Here is a 15995-nt window from a genome sequence, read left to right as displayed (position 1 = left end):
CGGGCTGCAGCAGGCAGCCTTGTCTGTCTGCCTGGCTCCAGCCAGAGACCACTGACTGCCAGATTGTTTCCTGGCTCGCCCAGAATGACTGATCCAGCTCTGGAGCTTGCTGTTCAAATCAGCTCCAGGCCAAAAGCTGGGCATGGGGAGCTGCTTCTCCTGTGCCCACACAAGGGGAGGAAACACATTGGGGTTTGGATTTGGTGTGGGACGAAATGGTGCAGTTGAGCAGAGTGATGGACTAAACCCAGCTGAATTTTGTGCTGAGAGGGCTGAAGAGCAGCTGCCCTGCTGGTGCTTTGAGGATGCTTCCCGAGATGGAGATTTCTGAGGGACAGCTTCTGTGGTGTTTGAAGTATGGGCATCATCTCCTCTCTGCATACCCAGCAGGATGCGGAAGCAGAAGTGGAACGACTGATAGGCGGCTCAGGGACCATCCTGGAACCCGAGCAACCACCTGCATCATTAGAAAAGGAGAAGAGAGAGAGTCCTGAAGTATCCACCGAGCCCAGAAGAAGTGGTGAGCAGGTAAACTGGGCTTTTCCTGCCTCTGCAGAGCCTCAGTTTCCTCTGGGACACAAGCTCCTGGTATCGGGAAAGAAGAGTTGGAGTTTCAAGGCCTCAGCATTGCTGGAAGGCCCCTTCAACCTTGGGCTTTGTTACCCACATTGTGCTCTGCTCCTGACTGGAATGCTCTGAAGTTTGGGAGAGGGAGAGTTTTCTCCCTGACCCTGGGCTGCCTGTGCAGGAGCTTGCTGTTCAAATCAGCTCCAGGCCAAAATCTGGGCTGGGGAGCTGCTTCTCCTGTGCCCACACAAGGGGAGGAAACACATTGGGGTTTGGATTTGGTGTGGGACGAAATGGTGCAGTTGAGCAGAGTGATGGACTAAGGGGAGGAAACACGTGGGGGTCTGGATTCTGGGTGCAAAAGAATGGAGCAGGTGAGCAGAGTGATGGACTAAACCCAGCTGAGTTTTGTGCTGAGAGGGCTGAAGAGCAGCTGCCCTGCTGGTGCTTTGAGGACGCTTCCCGAGATGGAGATTTCTGAGGGACAGCTTCTGTGGTGTTTGAAGTATGGGCATCATCTCCTCTCTGCATACCCAGCAGGATGTTGAAGCACAAGTGGAACAGCTGTTCCGTGGCTCAGGGACCAGCCTGGAACCTAAGCAGCTGGCTGCATCAGCAGAGGAGGAGAAGAAAGAGAGTCCCGAATTATCCACCGAGCCCAGAAGAAATGGCAAACAGGTAAAATGGGCTATTGCTGCCTCTGCAGAGCCTCAGGCTCCTCTGGAACTTGGCACGTTAGCCCAGGCATTGCTTTGGAGACCTCTGCTTGTTTCCTTACCTCTCCCTGTCCCTGCTGTGGGCACACCCTTTTGTTTGTTCCCTCTCTTGGGGCAGCCCATGGCTTTCACAAGGGCACCTTCACTCCACTGCCTCCCTCCATGGCCCTGTGTCCCTGCACACACACTGGCCTCTCTTGCACAGCCCCCAGCGAGAGCTTTTTGCCCCCAGTGTTGTCCAGTGCAATTTGGGGTCTCAGAGCAGAGATCTCCTTGCCATGATGCCCAGAGGTCCTTTTGCCCCATGTTTGCTGACAGGTTTCTGTGACCCTCTCTCCCATCCAACGTGCAGGTGGAACCTGAAAGGAGAAGAATCAGAACTTTTAGGAGAGTGTTCCTCCCAGACTACATTACGTTTCCTGTCCACGAGTCTGCCCATCAAAATCGGTCAACTTTTGAAATGGAAGAGTCCTCCAGCAGCTATGGGGAGCAACAGCCCTCCTGCTGACGCACAGCCTGTGGAGAAAGGGGTCAGTGGCCCAAATGTGTGCTTTGGAAATCAGAGTTGGGTTCCTAAATCCCCTCAGAACTCTCTCTAACTGACCTGTGGTGGCTGAGGGATGTACGTGGGAAGGCTTTACCGGCCTTGAACTGGACTTGTTGATCATCTGAGCTCTGTTCTGTCTGGGAGCCTGTTCCTTTCCCCTTGCCCCAGGGCACAGTGTGGGTGAGGGCTGGAGCTGGAGGCTGTGTCTGCCCCGGGAGCGGGTACCGTGGGGCTGCAGGTGCTCCTGCCAGCCTGGGCTTGTCTGAGCCGGGCCTTGTGCCTCTTTCAGGTGTCCCTCTGCAGGCACAGCTGGCCCAAGACCGACAGGACCACCTGGAGAGCTGTGCAGGCAGCAGGCAGGAGACACGAGGTGCAGAAAGGACCTCCTTGCTTCCTGAATGTCTCAGAGGAGGCAGGCTGCAGCTGGATGCAGGCTTAGATTTAGTCAGTAGTTTATCTTTAAACAATAGCATAGATGCAGTTGAACCTTTACACAACTCTGTTCCATAGGATGTAAGATATATTTATAGAAAAATAAAGAGTTTATTATGATCATGATTAAACTAATAGATCTTTCTCTGGGTTATTCACTACCCAGTACAGGGAACTATAACTTCCAGTATAGTGCATTATATTTTGAAGCAACATTGCAGCAATTCTAGTCAAGCCAGCAAAACCAATTCTTAAAGATTGATGCTACTCATCCAAACCAATGACCACGGGCAAACATTTCTCTCAGCCTCAAGGCATGACCTTGAGAGGCATCCTCACTCCAGGGAGGAATCTGCAGAAAGGAGACATGTGACATGAACCACTTTGGTGAGAGCAGGAGAAACCTGCCATGCATGGAGCTTTTTCATTTGTCCTTAGGAAACTGTTTATTCCCAGAGTCCCAGAATCTGGGGCTGGGGGAGGCTGGAGGCACCTCTGCAGGTCACCTTGCCCAGCCCCTGCTCCATCAGGGCCACCCAGAGCCGGCTGCCCAGGACGCGTCCAGGTGGCTTTTGAGTCTCTCCAGGGATGGAGATCCACCACCTCCCTGGGCACCTGCACCAGTGCTCAGCCACCCTCCCAGTGCAGAAGTGTCTCCTGAGCTCGGAGGGCCCCTCCTGTGTGTCACCTGGTGCCCAAGGCCCCTGGGGCTGTCCCTGGCTCTGTTCCCTCTGCAGCCTCCCCCCGGGTGTTTATCCCCAGGGATGAGATGCCCTGAGCCTGCTCTGCTCCAGGCTGGGCAGTGCCAGCTCTCTCAGCCTCTCCTCACGGCAGAGATGCTCCAGTCCCTCCATCATCTTCATGGCCCTGAGCTGGACTCTGTCCAGTCTGTCCCTGTCTCCTGTACTGGGCAGCCCAGCTCTGGGCCCAGCACTCCAGGGCTGGCCTCACTGGTGTGGAGCAGAGGGAAAGGATCCCCTCCCTCCACCAGCTGTGTCACAGCTGCCAGTGCAGCCCAGGACGCTGTTCTGCATTGCTGCAGGAGCGCATTGCTGGCCCGTGGGCATCCTGGTGTCCAGCAGGACCCTGCCAAACTTCAGTTTTTCAACTGGGTGGGCCCCAGCAGATACCAGTGCCTGTGCCTGTTCCTTCCCAAGGACACGGCTCAGCACTTGCCATTGAACTGTCACCCTTGTTGAACTGTCCCTCTGGATGGCAGCACTTCTCTCTGGCAAGCCAGTGCCCAACCCTGCCCTCCCTCCCTGGAAGCTTTCAGTGGAATGGGAGAGTCATTGGCCAGTTCTTTGCATCTCAATTGTCCCACGGGCAAATCTTTCCCCACGGGCATCAACTGCCCTCTCCTTGCCACATCCCCCTTTTCAGGTAACAAATGGGAGACAATTCACCAAAAAAACCCCTCCAAACACACAACATTTTCCACCGTGAATTTTTTCCCATACCAACATCTTTCATCAAACTTTGACTTTTAACCTATATACATACATGTAGTATCCTAATTATATGCATACATACATGCAGATATCTATACAGGCACAGTGTTCTGGGCAATTCGCCCCAAAACAAGGTCCCCTGGAGATATCCATTTTGTTTATCCATTTTTCTACATCCCCCACCAAGTGCAACCTGGTCCCTGAGCAAAGACAACCCCACGGATGGGTTTGTCTTTGCTCGAGGCAGAGTTAATCCAAACATTCTTTCCTAGCATACCTTTCATATGCACCACCAGAACCTTGTCTCCATCTGCTGTACACAATGCTTTGGATTGGGCATGGCCAATCTGCTATTAACTAACCATGCAGCCTTTGCTAAATGCAGCTCCCACTGCTTGACGATCCCATCCCCCCATTGCCTTCAATGTGTTTTTGAAAAGTTCATTGCACCGCTCAACTTTTCTGGCAGCTGCTGCATGGTCGGGAATGTGATATACCCACTCAACACCATGTGCTCTAGCCCAAGTGTTTATATGGCTGCCTTTGAGATGAGTCCCTTTGTTGGACTCAATTCTCTCACAGGTACCTCCTGCCTCCAAAGCACCTGCTTTTCAAGGCCCAGGATGGTGTTCTGAGCAGTGTTCAAGCTGTCCCTTGTGTTTGCAATCCAAACCTATCCGTAACACCTTCATTTTTGCAGCCTGATCCACCTGTTCATTATTTCAGTGTTCCTCATTAACCCAACTCATGGGCATGTGGGCACCAACATGGCAGACTTTCCCAGGTAGCTTCTCTACTCGAGCAGCAATGTCTTGTCCTTCGTCAGCAGCTCAGATTGGTTTTCCCCTATGCTGGCAATTGGCCTTTTTCCACCTTTCCAGCCAGAAAAGGCCTCCACAGAGCATTGTCTACCATCCAGGAGTCAGTGTAGAAAGAGAGTTCTGGCCACTTCTCTCCCTCAGCAGTGTCCAGGGCCAACAGAACAGCTCTGAGTTCAGCAAGTTGGCTCAATCCACCTCCTCCTTCAGTAGCTTCTGCAGCCGCTCGCGTGGGAATGCATACAGCTACTTTCCACTTTCAGCTCGTCCTTCCAATGCACCAGGAAGCGTCAGGGAAAAGAGCGTAGCGTGTTTCTTCTTGTGGCACTTGGTTGTAAGGTGGAGCTTCCTCAGCACACGACACCTGTTCCTGCTCTTCTTTTTACAGTAGATCAAAGTTCTCACCTTCAGGCCAATTCATAATTATCTCCAGGATCCCAGAACAATTTCTGTTTCCAATACTGGCGTGCTGTGTAGTGAGGGCAACCCATTTCCATTTACTCCATGTGGCATCAGTGGCATGATGGCTAGAGGGAACCTTTCCTTTAAACATTCACCCAGCACCAGCAGTCAGGGTGCCAGGAGAAGTTGTACCTCTATGCCGGTCACCTCTGAGGCAGCCTGAACTCCTTCAGAGGCTGCCAGGATCTCCTTCTCGGTGGGAGCATAGTTGGCTTTGGACCCTCTTACTTCAGCTCCAGAATCCAAGTGGTTGGCCTCGAGTCTCTCCAGGCACCTTCTGCCAAAGGCTCCAGGACAAGCCATTGTTCCCGGCTCCAGAGTAAAACACATTCTTCATCTCTTGTCCCATCCTGACTGGGCCAAGGGCTACTGCATGAGCAATCTCCTGCTTGATCTGGGTGAAGGCTTGTTGCTGTTGAGGGCCCCTGTGGAAATCGTTCTTCTTGTGGGTTACCAGGTAGAGAGGGCTTGCATTTTGGCTGTACTTAGGAACGTGCATTCTCCAAAAACCTATGGTGCCTAGGAAAGCTTGTCTTTTCTTCTTGTTGGTCGGTGGAGACCTTGCTGTGATCTTGTTGATTACCTTAGTGGTATCTGTTGGTGTCTGTTTGCCACTTTATTCCCAGGAACTGGATCTCTCAGGCAGGTCCTTTGACTTTGCTCTTTTTTTTTTCGGCTTCCAGTAGAATCTGGATGATTTTTTCCCCTTTCTCAAATATTTCCATTGCCAAGTTCCCCCACACAACAATGTCATCGGTGTACTGCAGATGCTCCTGTGCTTCGCCCTTTTCCTGTGCAGCCTGGATCAGTCCATGGCAGATGGTGGGGCTGTGTTTCCACCCTTGGGGCAGTCAGTTCCAGGTATACTGCACGGCCCTCCAGGCGAAGGCAAACTGAGGCCTGCATTCTGCTGCCAGAGGAATGGAGAAAAATGCATTGGCAATGTCAAGAGTGGCGTACCACTTTGTTGAACCTTGGACTCCAGCTCGTACCAGAGCTCTAACATGTCTGGCACAGCAGCGCTCAGAGGTGGAGTCACTTCGTTCAAGGCACGATAGTCCACCGTCAACCTCCATTCTCCTTCAGATTTACACGCAGGCCAAATGGGACTGTTGAAGGGTGAGTGGGCTTTGCTGACCACCCCTTGGCTCTCCAGCTCTGAGATCATTTTGTGGACGTGGATCATGGCATCTCAATTCATCCGGTATTGCTGGCGATGCACCACTGAGGTGGTAATTGGTGCTTGTTGCTCTTCTACCTTCAAGAGTCAAAGAGCAGAAGGATTTTCAGACAGTCCGGGCAAGGACTTTCAATTGCCTAATGCCCTCTGCCTCCACAGCAGCTATTCCAAAAGCCCACCTGAGTCCTTTTGCATCTTTTAAATAATCACTCCAGAGGAAATCTTAGCCCAGAATACACAGGGCCTCTAGATCAGTCACAATAGCATGTTTCTTCCACTCTTTCCCAGTCTGACTCACCTCAGCTTCCAGCAGGGTCAACTGCTGCCATCCCCCTGTCACCCCAGCAATAGAAACGGGTTCTTCCCCCACATGTCCTGATGGCATTAGACACTGCTCACCAGTGTCAACAAAAGCCTCGCATTTCTATGGCTCTGATGTGTCGGGATCTGTGATATTTAAATGATCCTGAGATTATAAAAAGTCTCTGTCTTTCAGCCCCCCTGCCAAAGAAGAAGTCGTAATTCGTCTGTGCTGGTTTTCAAGGTTGTTTATTATTGCTTGTCTATAACATGTTCTGTCTGACCTGCAGCAGGTCTGTCCTGCAGGACAGTGTGCGGGGCTCTGCCCCTCAGTGGGATGTTACAAACATTACATACCAGAAAATACCTGTGCTCTATTTGCAATAACGTGCCAATATCTATCACCTATGTTGAACAGTGTGTACCCAAACTAAACCAATGGAAAAATGCCAACACTACAGTGAAATATGGAGGGCATGAAGAAGAAGATAAAGGACAAGGCACACCCAATTTCCTCCATCTTGCCTTCTTTGAACGCCTTATCTAGAATCCTAAAATTCTACTTTTGCACCCGTGCCACGCTAATTATCATTTATATCAAATACTCAAAGCTTGTAATTCATCCTGTAAGATTGAAAACTCTTTTGTATGGACAGAGATCAGAGACACCCAAGTGTCTCTCAGGGCTCTGTACAGGGGGGTTCCTGACCCCCTTGCCAGGGTCCCAGACCTTCCAGGGCAGCCAGAGGGACGCCCTAGATTCCCACGCTGATACGCCAGGGATCCACACAGCCCAAAAGACACAATTTTCCCTGGCTTCTACCTGGCTAGAGGCAGGGCCTCTCTAGTCCTGTCTACCATTCCCTCCCTGGGTGTATATTCTGGATGTACCTTCAAGGGGATCTGACATATCATCCTCCCTTCTGTTATACCTGGCAGCTCAGTCATGGGAAGCCGGGGCTACATTCATTTGGCTAGAAATCCCTCTGTTAGTAGTTTCCTCCTTTAGCTTGCATGCCCATGCTGCTAGCACACACATGGGTTTTCCATTCTACACTCTCATGTCTTCTCCATGTTCATACAGGAAGAACCATAGGTCAGCTCGTGGGGTGTACTCCCTCTCCCTAGCTGGGGGATCTTGGGCTCTACACTGGGGCCTCTGGTTTGCACTGGTGCCACATGGGAACTGTCCTTGCTCATCTCCTTCCTCATCTGCTCTCTGAAATTTTCCTGTTCATCCTTGAGACTCAGCCACAGCAGAGACACGAGTGTGCATCAGGCCTTGGACGATGGTCTCATAATTCCTGAGTTTGCTTTCTACAGAACTCACTGTCTCTTGCTTGTCCACTAAATGCATTGTTCCCATTAAGCTGGACTATTCAGATGGCCCCTGCTGTGCAAGGCTCCACCACAGTTGTGCTGTACACCTGACCTTGTGTTCTGGTTTTGGGCAAATTTGGGAGAAAACCTCCAGAAGGAGTCCCCAGAAAGCAAAACCCCCACGGCCCCTCCCCAACCTGGTTCAGGAAGAATTTACTCAAGAGTAGCTGTTGCTAAGGGATTGATGATTAAGAGAACAAAAGACGTGGCTGGGAGGACGAGAAGGTGGAAGGGTACAGCTAGCTACTGTCTTGTCTTAAGGGTTTTCTCTTGGGAAGGGCAGAGATACCCCAAGATTTTGGCCAGGGGTTGAGGGGCTAAGCTCTGCTCCTCTCACTGTCTCAGGATCAGAGGAGGGACAGCCAGTCTGTGGTCACAGCCTGGAGCTTTCTCTGCCCCTGTAGAGCTTTTGTCCTGCCACTGCTTCTCCTACCATGGCTTGCTGCTTCCGAGGTTCCTGCTGCAATCAATTTCAGCAGCCGGAGGTGCAGCGGGCCCGGCTGTCCCTGAGGGCTCCAAAGGCCCGCCGCCATTGCCGTGCGCAGAGAGGCGGCCGAGCTGCGCCACAGCGCCCCCTGCAGCCGCGGGGGAAGCATCGCCCCCGCCCTGCCCGGCAGCCAGCGGCGCCCCTGCTGGCTGTGCCCGGAACTGCGCTGCGGGGGAAGGGCCTGAGCCGGGACAAGGCCGCGCCGGGTCTGTGCTCTGCCGGGCTCGGTGCTTGTTTGCCCGGCTGTACACACACACGCTGTAAGGAACTGCTATTCCTCTTCCCCTATCTTTGCCTGAAAGCCCCGTAATTTCAAAGTTACAATAATTTGGAGGGAAAGGGGTCATATTTTCCATTCTAAGGGAGCTTCCTGCCTTCCATGGCAGACACCTGCCTTTCAAACCAGGACACTCAGGCATTGGATCCCTTCCTTCCTGGTCTTCCAGGGCTTTCTATGATGGTGATTCTGCCAGCTGTCCCGGGAAACAAACCTCTCTCTTACACTTGTGATATGCCACTCCCAGAGAGAAAGGGGCCCTGGCTCCCTCACAAACACCTGTTCAATCCCCACATCCTGGGCCAAGGAGCCCAAAACCCTTGCTGCAGTATCATCAAGTTGCACACCTGTACCCATAAGGTCCCAAACTTGAATCAATCAGGTTGAAATAAGCCTCATGTCCCTGTTGTGCGGTATCTTTCCACAGACTGCAGAGACTGTCAACAACAGGGACTCAGTGATGATCTTGAGTTTTGGCTCCTCTGCTGGTTGTGAGGGCCTTGGTTCCACCTTCACATTAACTGGGTACATGATTTGGTTTAAACTTCCTCCTCTGCAGAGCGGTGATTGCTGCTGGCTGTGGCCGGCCTTGTGGTTGAGCCGGGACCTGGACAGTTGCAACATCCGTGGGTTCTACTGCTGCACCATTGGCCTTTCCCTCTGATTGCAGCTGGTGCTGCTGGACCATGTCCCTGCCCTCTGTGTCAGGTTTTAGGGTATCTACCCCAAAAGGTAACCTACACCTCTCTGTGAATGGTGCATGGACCTTGTTGAATAAACACAGCAAAAACATAAGCAGATGAACTCTTTAGCTTCTAGGTGAAATTTAAACTCTTCAGAAGCCGTTGGCTTAGGCCCAAAGAAGTGAGTGAAGGGTTGGGAGAAGACTCCCCACTGTGTTGCTTCATCACAATAGGTACCATTAGTAAGAAAACCCCAAAGACATGAACTTAGCCCATGATATTTACATAGCCATGTGCCCACATTCCAGAAGTTTACAAGCATTGAGTTTCTCACCTTGTTCTACAAACTTGATAACAACCACAATGCTCTTAGTCATGAGACCCATGTTTCGATAAGGGACTGCAAACTGGAAAAATAAAGCCACAATCATGTACCAAGCAAACCAAGGTAAGCTAGACCACATGATGCCACTTAATGAGGTTCTCTATCCTGTGCCCAAGCACTGTTATTTGCTTTTCACCCTTTCCTCTTGATGCTTTCGTGCCATACACTGGGCACCAATAATTGTCTTGGTTTTAAAAGACAGATGTCTGCCAAGCAAAGCGGGAACCTTCCTGGAATGGAAAAAATTACCCCTTCCCTCCAAATTATTCCAACTTCAAACTTCAGGGTTTCCAGGCTGAAATAAAAGAAAAGCAGTAACAGTTCTCTGCTATATATAAAACAGAATGAACAGCAAACAACAAAGGAAAACAGTAACAGGAGTTTTCCACCCCTCAAGCACCACTCCCCCTTTTGGTGCAGTTACAGGCGCAGCCAGCAGAGGGCGCGGGGCAGGTGCGATGGTTCCCCCCAGCCAGCAGGGGGCGCTCCGATGCGAGCTCGGCGCCGTTTCAGGCGTCTCTGGGGAGGGGAAGGAGGGAAAATTGCTCCTCCTGTAAATTCACAGGCAGCAAGCGGCCTCAGCAACATCAGCGGCAGAGGGCAGGAAACAGCGCAGGCAGGTCAGATCAAGCAGCAGTGGGTCTCAGGATCACCCGCCGGCAGCCAGCAGAAACGTTGAAGGCGGGTAGATCTGATTCTAATACCAAGTAAAAATTCAGCCATACCCCCAGCTAGATAAACAGGCACATCCCAACACCTTCAGGGCCGCTCCTCCTATTTCCCCACTGGAAGGGAAGAGGCAGCCCCAGCTCCACCCTCTGTGGGATCCCAGGTGGAGCTTATGCCTCTCCTGATATCCCCCAAGCCATGGAAGGCCCAGGGCAGGAAACAGGGACAGTTCCTGGCACAAATGACCATGGGGTATGCCTATCACCATGAGCCACCCCCCAAGACAATGTGAAAGTAACCATCTCAAAGCCCAGAACAAAAGGTGTGTCACATTGAAATGTACTCCAACAATGATCCTGAATCCATCCTGCTATGGATAAGGCAAGGATGTCTGTGTTTCAGAACGCCCTGTGACACCTTAACAGTAGATAACACATCCAGCTTGCCAAGCACTTTAGTTGGTATTTGTAACTTTACTAACAGATGAAACAGGGATGAAAAATCAAAGCTCCACAATTGCTATAAGGATTTGTAGGGAGGATATGTTTATTACAGCACTGGACGCATGTGGGGATCGTTCCCCTTCAAAGGACATGCGTGCCCCTGCGAATTCCCAATCTTTTTCTCTCTCTCTTTACTAGTTTACATATGCATAGTGTTTCACCATAGGTTCATGCATATTCATTCCACCGATTTCACGTTACAGTTACAGCTAGTTACACTTGTAGCCAGTTTTTTATCAGAAAGTACAGAAAGAACTCCTGGGTCACCCTGCCCTGTCTGTTTCAAGGTTCAAAGAGCCTCTCTTATCTCTTCAGCTTAGAAATTCCCATTCTTTCTCCTCAGCTGGGGCAGTTTTACTAGTGCTGCAGAGTTACCAGACTAAACAGCATATTTTACTTATGCTAGCATGCTCAAAGCGGCACATTTCACTTAAATCCAAATGGATTTCTACCCTGTTAAATTTTTACTCTGTTTCAAAGAGCAGGATGTGATTTCAACTATTATCTACCAGCAGCTGTTTTACAGAGCCTACACTTCAACTTTTCACCAACACCAATTGAAATGAACATTACCATGGTCAAAAAACTGTTGGAAGATCCTGGCCTACACAAACTACTACAACAGCAGAAGAAGAAAAGTCAGAAGACACCAATCAGTGTCCATCACAATCTAGAAAAGGCACATCAAGTCCTAGAACTAATGAAGAGGAATGGAGAGAATCAGTGATGGGAAAACTTGCTTGGATGGTCCCCAGCTGCCACAGGCTTTTCTAACCTAAGCTACATCCTGCAGTTGTGATACTGGCACTAACTGGGCTTGGATTTTTGTTAATAATTGCAGTGTATGTAAGAGTGTGGTACATAATCCAGCAATCAAGAAAACAAACTTGTCCAGAAATACAAAGGCTGAAGGAAGGAAAAGCAGTGTTTGTTTTGCCAGAACTAGATGCTGCATTTTTGTTCATAGATACCACTTAGTTTTAACATTTTGAGAAAAGAACTGATTCGCTTCAACACCGAGCCAAGAGCCACCACAGAGACCAATTCAGCAAGGTGGGTATTTGCTTTATTCGGCTCCTCTGTGAGAAATGGATTTGTAAAGGATTCTGAAAACCTGACTGAAAGCTCACAGTCTTGTACATCTGTATGCAAACTCTGAGATAAGGTGTGCTGACTTAGGAAGGCCATGGAATAGAGATGACATTGTTGAGAGAGAGACTGAAGTAGAAACAAGTTTCAAAAGATGGCCTTGCAAAAAGACCAGATATTTTGGAGCATTCGAACTCTGAAAGATGCATTGCAGCATGACTGCCTGGGGTAAAATAAGAGATGGTTGTTGTGTGTCCAGAAGTATTAGCAGAATTGTGTGGCAAAAGCTAACAGGCTGAAAAACATTTATAAGGTATTGTAACCAGGAAATAGGGTGGCTTTCTGATAGAATGGTGTTAAGTTTTACATCTCTTTTGTCTCACCCTTCTACAAGACTGGTAATGAAATAAAATCTTTTCAAATGCCTCTCAGTTGCCCCATCTCTGTAGAGCTGGGATTTTTCCAACACTCCTCCTAACAAGCACACTGAGCGCAGCACAATATATGGTTACATTTCATGCATATTCATTACATTCCTTGGTTAGGAGTGGTTTGACCACTTACTTCTTGGAAGTCATTCATATCATTAGCATATGTGACAGCGGCAAGTTCAGCATACTCTGGTGGTGCCACTGAGGAAGGCTCCAAGTCTTATGCAGGGGTCATTCAGACTAAGGCAAACAGTCTTATTCCGTCTGCACTTACCACCTTTCATTCTGAAGCATGCGCAGTCCTTCACTGGCTATTTCAGTGGTTTCAACACCTTCTGTTCCTCTTATCTTAGCATGGTGCATTCTGTTTCTCTTACCATAAAAGGGCAAAAGCGCATCTTGCTTCTTAGGCTTCTGCTTAATATTTGCTGACCATAATACTTAAATCATGCATATATGAGTGACCAGTTCATCAAGTCCTTTCACCACGGCTCTGCTCCGGGCTCCTGTGGCCCTGAGCTGGGTGCCAATGGAGCCCTGGCCCAGTCGGGCAGTGGGGCAGGGCAGCACCGCGACTCCCCGGTCAGCAGCCGGCCCGCTGCCCCCTCCAGAGCCCGGCACCAGCGGCTGCTGGCTGCCAGGCACTGCTGTGCGAGCAGGGGAGGCCAGTGCTGGCCAAGGGGCTGAGCCTGCACCAACTGCACCCTCCTGTGGTCTCTCCAGCTGGCAGAGGACAGGAGCCAGAGCAGCGGAGCACCTGTGCCATGCCCTGCTGTGCCTGGAAAGCCCCCAGGAGTCCCAGCGACAGGCGGCCTGGGCTCCCCTTCACAACCTGCCCCGGCTCCACCCTGCCTGCCCTGCCCCACCCCACACCCACCCCACCCCGCCTTGCTCTACCCCTCCCTGCTCTGCTCTGGCATCCTCCACCCACACTGGCCCTGCCCCTCTCTGGACACAAACATGGGCTTCCCTTCACGCCGTGCCCCACCCAGCCCTGCCCCACCCAGCCCCTCCTCACTCCACCCTGCCCCACCCTGCCCCTCCCATCCCTGTCCAGCCCCAGCTGAACCCCAGCCCCATCTGCTACCCCAGTGGGGTGGTGCATTTTTGTTGCAATACTTTGTTCAGTTGTTATTGTATTTTATTCAATTTGTTTTAAATTGTTCTATCCTACCTACGCCCATGCAGTTGGTTCAGTCCACCATTGTTTCCTCCCCTTTCCCTGTCTGTCAGTTCAAGTATCTACCCCTTATTCCTGATCCTTCCATGTCTGTCATTGTAACCCTGCCCCTCTCCCCTGTCAGTTAATATAAACCCAGCCTCTCCTTCCAGAACCCTCTGTTATTTATGTAATCCCTAAGTTCCCATTGGTTGTGGGAGAATGATCCCTTTCTACCCTTCTACCCTTCATTGGTTGCAAGATTACGTATCCCTGCCCTGTACTGCTTCCCTGACTCCCCCTGATTGGTTGAGGTATTGTACCCTCCCCTAAGACCTCCTCCCTTTATAAGTTGTTGCACAAGCACCAAAGGTGATTCTTTGTTTCTGACACTCAGTGAAGAGTAAACCATCCTGGAGAGTCACACAAAGGACCCATCTTGCTCCTTTACTTCAACCCTCAATGCCACTAATCATCTGTCTCCCGGCTTGCACCACTACCCGTGCTGGTCGGTGACCAGGCAGGGAGGGGCCATTCGGTGGTGTGGTTCTGGGGGAGAAAGCGAGCTAGCCTGAAAGAGCTTTCTCCCGGATTCCGGGCACTGCGTCGCCCCGGCAGCGTCATCCTCAGTGCTACTGCCTGGCTATCCTCAGTGCTGCTGCCACCCTCTCGCAGCCGTGCCCTTGGGTGGCAGCATGTGGCAAGGGCCTGACCTGAGCCCTTCTGGGGCCAGGAGGGTGTGTGGCCACAGGGCTGGCAGTGCTGCTGGCAGGGAGCTGTGTCACTGGGCTGTGACAGGCTCTGTGCTCTCAGGGATGGCCGGGTGGCACCTCAGGGGGCACAAGAGGCAGCTCTGGCACATCAGTCAAGGTGAGTGAGAGCAGTGGGCTGCCAGCCCCGGCTGCTGGGGAGATCTGCAATCCCTGCCCCCGTGCTGAGGGCTCTGCTCCCTGTGCAGACCAGGGCTGCCGTGGCCAGAGCACAGCCACAGATTTCAGGGCCATGTGGGGCAACAGTGTCCAGTAGCTCTGGGTGGATCCCCTTGCCCCCTGCTCCCCCCGGCCATGGCCAGAGCTGGCTCGCATGGCCCTGGCATGGGGGTCTCCTCGGGTCCCTGCAGGAACGGGATCTGCCCGTGGCTCTGTTCCTTTCTCTCAAAGCCCTTGAAGACAAGGGGCAGAGGGCATCAGCCCTTCCACCAGAAGCCTGGCTCTCAAAACAGCCCTTGTCTTCCAGACTGTGGAGACAGCTCCAGGATCCGTCTTGCAGAAGCTGCAAGATCAATTTCACAGGGCATGCAAGAAACGGTCTTATCTGTGGGGCCACATCTGGCTGTGCTGCTGGAGCTCTGAGGAGAGCTGATTTGAGAGGCTCTCTGTCTGCTGGGGCCACCTGAGCCAGGGGGGATTTTTCTTCTTCTTTAAGATTGTTTTATTCATTCTGTTTTGTTCTTTAGGATATAACGATAGTACGTGCTCTAATACCTAGACTCTCAGGAGCTTTCTTTGGTGCCCAGTGTCCGCAGGACACGGGGGAAGAGGGGAAAGCGGGTCCTTGTGCTCAGCAAGCTGCCCAGAATTGCAGTGGGGAAGGGAAAATGGCCAGAAGCCCCTTGGCCTTTGGTGCTTTGATGCTGAAGCCTTTGTGCTGGCGACAGGGCGGCTGGGCAGGAGCTGGATCTGCGGAGATCCCTGCCAGACTGGAGCCTGGAGATGGCCACAAGCCGTCCTGCCCAGCCAGGCAACGCCGTCTGTGTCCTCCTGCCTGTGTTTGGCTGCTGCATTGCTGAGGGCTCTGAGGTGCCTCTCGGTCCGGCTCCTCTGGAGCTCCATCAGGGCTGTGCTGCTGCCAGGCAGGTTGGCAGGGCTGGGGGAGACCCTGAGGGGAGGATGGGCGGTGGGAGGCCATGAAGGGATGAGGTGCTGCGGCGGCCCTGACGGCACAAAGCGGTGGGAAGGCACGAGGGCCATGTGGGAGGGAGTGGGTGACAGGAGCTCCAAGGGGACAGGAGGTCCCTGAGGGGCTGACCTGGTGGGAAGCCTTGAGGAATTGGGTGTCAGAGGCCATAAGCAGCCCTCAGTCTGCTGCCTTGTTCCTGACAGCCGCCTGCTCTGGAGCTTCCCCAGAGACACTGCCATGCCTGGGGCAGAAGCCCTTGAGGCTGGGCCTCAGCAGGAGGGTGGGGACACACCCGAGGTGCCCAGACTGGGCTGGCTGGGGACAAGGAGGGCAAGGGGGCCCTGCCAGGCCACAGCCACTGCGTGCTGGCAGGGCTGGCAGCCAGCCCGGGCCCCCGTGGCTGCCCAGGCCATGGTGCTGAGACCGAGGCCCCCCTGACACAGAGCTCTGGGCTTGCAGAACTTCAGCCTCCATGGGGAGGGTGGCGATGTCTCCTCGAGCAGGGCTGCCAAGTTGCCGCTGCCGAAGCGGCTCTGCACACCACAGAAACAGCAGCAGAG

The 15995-nt window shown here is 52.2% G+C and overlaps 1 long non-coding RNA gene across 1 annotated transcript; it reads left to right on the top strand.

Annotated features, from left to right (window-relative positions):
* Nucleotides 1-1083: 1083 nt before the first annotated feature.
* LOC140680795 (uncharacterized) lies at nucleotides 1084-2360 on the top strand. Its single transcript, XR_012052189.1, has 3 exons — nucleotides 1084-1245; nucleotides 1636-1813; nucleotides 2120-2360. It is a non-coding gene; the product is annotated as an uncharacterized lncRNA (long non-coding RNA).
* Nucleotides 2361-15995: the final 13635 nt, after the last annotated feature.

This window comes from Taeniopygia guttata, chromosome 28, assembly GCF_048771995.1.
Source record: "Taeniopygia guttata chromosome 28, bTaeGut7.mat, whole genome shotgun sequence".
In the NCBI taxonomy this organism is placed as follows: Eukaryota; Metazoa; Chordata; class Aves; order Passeriformes; family Estrildidae; genus Taeniopygia; species Taeniopygia guttata.
This window is presented reverse-complemented; position numbering and strand designations above follow the sequence as displayed.